The sequence below is a fragment of the Mirounga leonina genome, unplaced genomic scaffold (genome assembly GCF_011800145.1).
Source record: "Mirounga leonina isolate KUSES-001 unplaced genomic scaffold, KU_Mleo_1.0 Mir_199, whole genome shotgun sequence".
NCBI lineage: Eukaryota > Metazoa > Chordata > Mammalia > Carnivora > Phocidae > Mirounga > Mirounga leonina.
In genome coordinates, this window is record NW_023270498.1 from 12,770,675 (window position 1) to 12,777,095 (window position 6,421).

At 38.1% G+C, this 6,421-nt stretch overlaps 1 protein-coding gene across 1 annotated transcript in view; it reads right to left on the reverse strand.

Moving 5' to 3' along the window:
- The window catches only part of SUGCT (succinyl-CoA:glutarate-CoA transferase), a 780,750-nt gene that overhangs the window by 470,726 nt on the left and 303,603 nt on the right, over positions 1-6,421 (reverse strand). The window lies entirely within an intron of this gene.

Genomic DNA, 6,421 nt, shown 5'->3' on the forward strand with positions numbered 1-6,421 from the left:
AAGGAAGGAAGGAAGGAAGGAAGGAAGGAAGGAAGGAAGGAAGGAAGGAAGGAAGGAAAGGGGAAATGGGAGGGTGGAAGGGAGGATGCGTAAGCTGATACATTTTGTCTTTGAAGATCTCAAATGTAAACTCTTAGACAATCATCACTTTTCAGTAAGTGAAAATTGGCACATCTGGATCTCTGCATCTTGTGTGGTTTTATGTACCTGAAAAATGTGTGTTGCTTCTAGGAGACATATTCCTTTGAGCAGCAAAAAGAATGTAAGTAATTGATCCTCCCACCTCCCAAAGCCCTAGCCCCTCTGGAGAACTCCCTTCTCCACATCTGATCACAGTGCTGGCTGGAGGAACAGAACCTACCCTCAGAAGTCCTCATTCCATTTTCCTTAAATAAATGAGATCCTTTAGTTTCCTTCATTTCTATGTAAAAATTGTTCTGTATTTTCACCTACTTTTTCTTCACTTACTGCTGCCTCTGAGAAAGATGACTTCTATCTTCCTTGCCAGGGCTTGCTCCTAGGCTAACCTCAGTCCCATCTTCACTCACATCCTTCAGAACCCTGCTCAATCATCTGTAATCTATTCATTCCCACTGGGTCCTTTTTTTAATGCCTCCAATTAGGCTCAGGCCTACACTAAAAATATTAACGGCAACAAAACAAAATTCCCATCAATCCTGACACGCTTCTCAAAACTATCTTGAAATTTCCTTCCTTCCCTCCATCTCTACATGATATAAAAGTTCCACCTGCCTATACTTCACCAACACCACATTCTAATGCCCTTTGTCATCAGGATTCTTATCCCATCACTACACTGACACTATTCTTTCTTGATTCCTCTGTATTATTTGGTACTGTTAATCATCCCTTCCTCCAGGAATCTGTCTTATCTCTAGGCTCCATCTGGGTTCATCTCCAATCTCTCTGACCTATATTCCGCATGCCCCCTTTTCATGATTTTCTTCTCCTTAGCCTTCAGCATTCCTTAAGGATCTGTATGTGGTCTTTCACTACACTTACTTCTAATGGTAGTCACTAGGCACATGTTGCTACTGCATTTAATTAAAGTAAAATTAAATTAGCCAATCCCAAAAGACCACATACTGTGATTGCATTTGTATGAAAAGTCCAAAATAGGCAAATCCATAGAGACAGAAAGTTTGGCGGCCACCCATGGCTGAGAACATTGGGAGAACTTGGGGGGTAACTACTAATGAGTACGTGGTTTCTTGTGGGGGTGATGAAAATGTTCCAAAATTGTGGTAATGGCTGGACAACTCTGTGAATACACTAAAAATCACCAAACTATACACTTTAAATGGGTGAATTGTATGATATGTGGATTATATCTCAAGAGGGAAAATCGGAGGGGGAGACGAACCATGAGAGACGATGGACTCTGAAAAACAAACAGGGTTCTAGAGGGGAGGGGGGTGGGAGGATGGGTTAGCCTGGTGGTGGGTATTGAGGAGGGCACATTCTGCATGGAGCACTGGGTGTTATGCACAAACAATGAATCATGGAACACTTCATCTAAAACTAATGATGTAATGTATGGGGATTAACATAAGAATAAAAAAATTTAAAAAAAAATAAAATAAAATAAAAAAATAAAAATATATCTCAAGAGGGATGCTATTAGGAAAAATTAAAGTAACAGTTCAGCTCCAAAGACACACTGGCTACAAGTCAAACATTCAGCAGCCACATGCGGCTAGTGGCCGCCGTATCAGCACAGAGAGAGAGCACTTCCATCATTCCCATCACTGCTGTGTGATGCTGGGAGACCGAAGCTGGTAGTTTGTAGGTTTTCTTTTTATTCTCCCTACCAGGCCTAACATGATATCTGAAAAATGTTAGGCAATGAATAAGTGGTTGTAAAATGTAATGAATCTCTCAGATAACTGCTTCCATATAATAGGATTGTGGCTAAAATGGATCTCAAGCAAAATACTATAATAGGGTTTATTCTATTTACATTTTTGCTTGTTTGGTAATGAATGCTACTAAAAAGATAACACATGAACTATTTTAAATGTTTGTTTTCCCTGTTCACAGGGCAAAAGCAAAGTTAGTGTTATAAATAATGCATCAGTGTTTCTCAAACTATAGAAAGGGAATTTGCAATGGTGCTGGGAGTGAGGGGCAAAGGATTTTGAGCAGAGATGTCTCAACAACATAGTTGATAACTATGAAGGTACGTTATCTGTTTGCTTTGGTGTTTTGTTTTGTTTTGTTTTGCTTTGCTTTTGCAGGGAAAATCTGAGTTGGAGAGCGGATAAGTAATGTGAAGTAACAATGTGTGTTACCAAGTATAAGGTGAAAAAAGATTTTCAAAATTTTAGATTAGTGACATGATATTCAGCAAGTTTATAGTTTGGGAGATCCTCATTTCCTTTTAATTAGTTAAGAAGCGCTTCTTCCTTAAGCTTTAACTATACCATGAAATATATCTTTACCAATATACAATCTGCAAAATTTTGAGCACAGAGAATTAGTTAATGATCATAGAAAAATGAAGACTGAATAGTAGCTTAGCCACCAAACACAAAGATCACCAAATAGATTTATAAGGATGAAGGTAAGATTGAGTCCTTTAAATACTTATTTATTCCGTTACTATTGCTTCAGTGTTTATTTAATAAGTATATTTTAAGTAAAAACTTAAAACAATACTATTGGCTGAAGACTAAATATTTATGTACCCCCAAGTTTCACATGTTGAAATCCTAACCCCAGTATGATGGTATTATGAGTGTGGAAATTAATAAAGGGAAACCTCACTAAAGTAGAGTCAGGAGACTAGAAGGAAAAGTCATACCACTCGGTGTGAATTACAAAAGCACTGTCAATTACAGACCCCAACAGAAGAATCAGCAACAGGAAAGAATGATCGATTATAGGCCCTACAGGAAAAGATGTACAGTTGACCCTTGAACCACACCATTGCCCCGAAACAGTTGAAAATCCACGTATAACTTTTGACTCCCCAAAAACTTAACTACTGATAGCCTACTGTTGACCATAAACCTTACAATAACATCAATAGTCAATTTGTTAATGAAAGAAAGCATGGTCATATTTTGTATCTTAGATGTATTATATACCATTCAAACAATAAAGGAAATTAGAGAAAAGAAAATGTTAAGAAAGTTATCAGGAAGAGAAAATACATTCATAGTACTGTACTGTACTTATTGAAAAATTTCCAGGTATAAGTGGACCTGTGCAGTTCAAACCTGTGTTGTTCAAAGGCCACCTATCCACCGAATCGTCTACCAGAAATCAACTGTCCCTGCAACTCAGCCAGTGAGAAACCATCATCCCCCTGAACACTTGCTTTTGTCCAATGGTCTTTCATTCAAAACAAACCCTCCCAACTTCCTCCTTCATCTCCATAAAATAACATTCCTCTCCCTTTTTGGTTGGACTTGTCTATGGTTTTGCCATAGCTTGCATGTCCTGATTGTAGTTCTGTTATTCCCAAATAAACCCATTTTTGCTGGAAAAATAACTGCCAGTTTTATTTTTAAGATTAACAAGAGCAAGAGCATGGCCATCTGCAAACCATGACACCAAATCTGCCTGTGCTCTGATCTTGGACTTCCCAGCCTCGAGCACTGTGAGAAATAAATGTCTGTTGTTTAAGCCACCCAGACTATCATATTCTGTAATAGCAGCCTGAGGATTAAAAAATTGGTACTGAGAAGTGGGGTGCTGCTGTAACAAATACCCAAAAATGTGCAAGCAATTTAGAACCAGATAATGGGTAGAAGCTGGGAGAGATCCGAGGCACATGCTAGAAAAAGTCCTACACTGCTGGGAACAGCCTGTTCTGAGCTGTTGAGAGCTCAGAGAGAAAAGAGGAGAGCTGTAAGAGAAAGTCTCAATCTTCTTAGAGAATACCTAAGGAATGCTGAACAAAATGTTTAGAAATATGGACAGGAAAGGCCATTGTGATGAGGTCTCAGATGGAAATAAGGAACATGTGTTTAGAAACTGGAGGAAAGGCAATCCTTGTTATAAAGTGGCAAAAAAACTGGACTGAATCATGTTCATGCTCCAGTTTTTTGTGGAAGGTAGAACTTTGCAAGTGATGAAATTAGGTATTTAGCTGAAGATATTTCTAAGGAAAATGTTGAATGTGCAACCTGGCTCCTTCTGACTGCTTATAGTACAATGTGAAAAAAGAGATTACTTAAAGACAGAATTGTTCTGGAAAAGGGAAGCAGAAATTGAAAATCTGGAAAATTCCCGTTCTATACATATTATAAAAAATGAGAAAGCATGGTCAGAAGAAAACACCAAGGATGTGGCCAGGTGACTGACTGATTGTCCTTCGGTAGGTAAATATGTAAATAAACATCCAGACAATGGAATACTATTCCACATTAAAAAGAAATGAGTTATTAAGACTTGAAAGACCTGGAGGAAACTTAAATGTATATTACTAAATTAAAGTAGCCAAGCTCAAAAGACTACATACTGTATGATCCCAACTATATAACATTCTGAAAAAGGCAAAACTATGAATACAGCAAAAAGATCAGTGGTTGCCAGGGATTGGGAACAGGAAGAGATAAATAGGCAGAACACAGAGGAACTTTAGGGCAGTGAAAATACTCTGATGATGCCTACATGTCATTATACATTTGTCCAAACCCACAGAATGCACAACACCAAGTTGTGTGTTGTGAAATCTAATGTAAACTGCAGACTTCAGAGGATTATACTATGTCAGTGTAGGTACATCAGTTATAACAAATGTAACACTCTGGTGAGGGATGTTGATAATGGGAGGAGGCTGTGCATGTGTAGGGAAAGAGGTATATGAAAAATCTCTATACCTCCTGTTAAATTTTTTTCTGAACCTAAAACCGCTCTAAAAACTAAAATTTATGTTTTTTAAAAAAAGGACAGCAGGAATCATCCTTGTCGTGATGATAATGTTCTGTATCTTGACTATATCAATATCAATATCCTGACTGTTGATATTGCACTATAGTTTCATACAACGTGACCAATGGAGTACACTGGGTAATGGGTACACAAGATCCATCTCTATTATATCTTAAAATACATGTGGATCTACAGTTGTCTCAAAAACATTTTTAAGTTTAATTTTTTTAAGTGATGGTGTATTAGATTAGGGCCCTGACAACAGAGATGGAAAGAAATAGAGTCAAGAAATATTTAGAGCAGCATTATTTACAATAGCCTAATTATGGAAGCAGCCCAAGGGTCCATCGATTGATGAATGGATAAAGAAGATATGGTACACACACACACACACACACACACACACACACTGGTTATTCAGACATAAAAAAGAATCAAATCTTGTCATTTGCAATGACATGGATGGGGCTACAGAGTATCATGCTAAGTGAAATAAGTCAGAGAAATACCATATGATTTCATTCATATGTGGAACTTAAAAACAAAACAAATGAGCAAAGGGGAAAAAAGAGAGAGAGAGAAAGGCAAACCAAGAAACAGGCTCTTAATTATAGAGAACAAACTGATGGTCACCAGTGGGGAGGTGGGTGGGGGATGGGTGAAATAGGTGACGGGGATTAAGAAGGTCACTTGTTGTGATGAGCACTAGGTGATATATGGAGTTGTTGAATCACTATATTGTACACCTGAAACTAGTATAATACTGTATGTTAATTAACTGAAATTAAATAAAAACTTTAAAAAATATATTTAGGTGGTAAAATCTGCTATAGTTGGTAATGACTTGAATGTGATGGTCAAGAGCTGAAGACTGGGGGAGAGCAAGATGTCATGCTGAGCTTTAGGTTTCTGAGGAGCTTTTGAGATACTCCTGTGGAAATTCCAAATGAACAGAACTTGGAGACCAGATGCAAGTCTAAACTGTAGATAAAACTTAAGAGTTGTTCATTATAATCTATAACTGAAGCCATCCCATAGATGAAGTCATTTAGGAAGAGAGTTCAACAGTTGAATAGGAAAAAAAGGCAGGGGAGCCAAGGGATGAATCTGAGGGTCACCCCATCTCAAGTCCAAGCAGAAGAGGAGTTAGCCACAGGAGTAAAAGGAGGACCAAAGAATGCCCACAAGGTGGTCTTTCCTTCCCTCAGCAAATGTTGTTGTGGTGTCACAATGTGGACCGAATGAACTTTGAATCAGGGACTAAATAACAGTTAGGGGAATGGGGAGAGCACATGCAAACATCTGTTTGAGAAATCTGGTTGTGGTGCACTTTGGCACCACATATACTAAAATTGAAATCTGGTTGTGAAGGAGAAGAATCAGCAAAGCACACAGAACACAGACTGAGAACATGCAGGCTCCATGTTGGTGTGGTGGTGGGAAGCTGAGCAAGTTCCCATTGGATGCTTCTACTTTCTTTCTTTCTTTCTTTCTTTCTTTCTTTCTTTCTTTCTTTCTT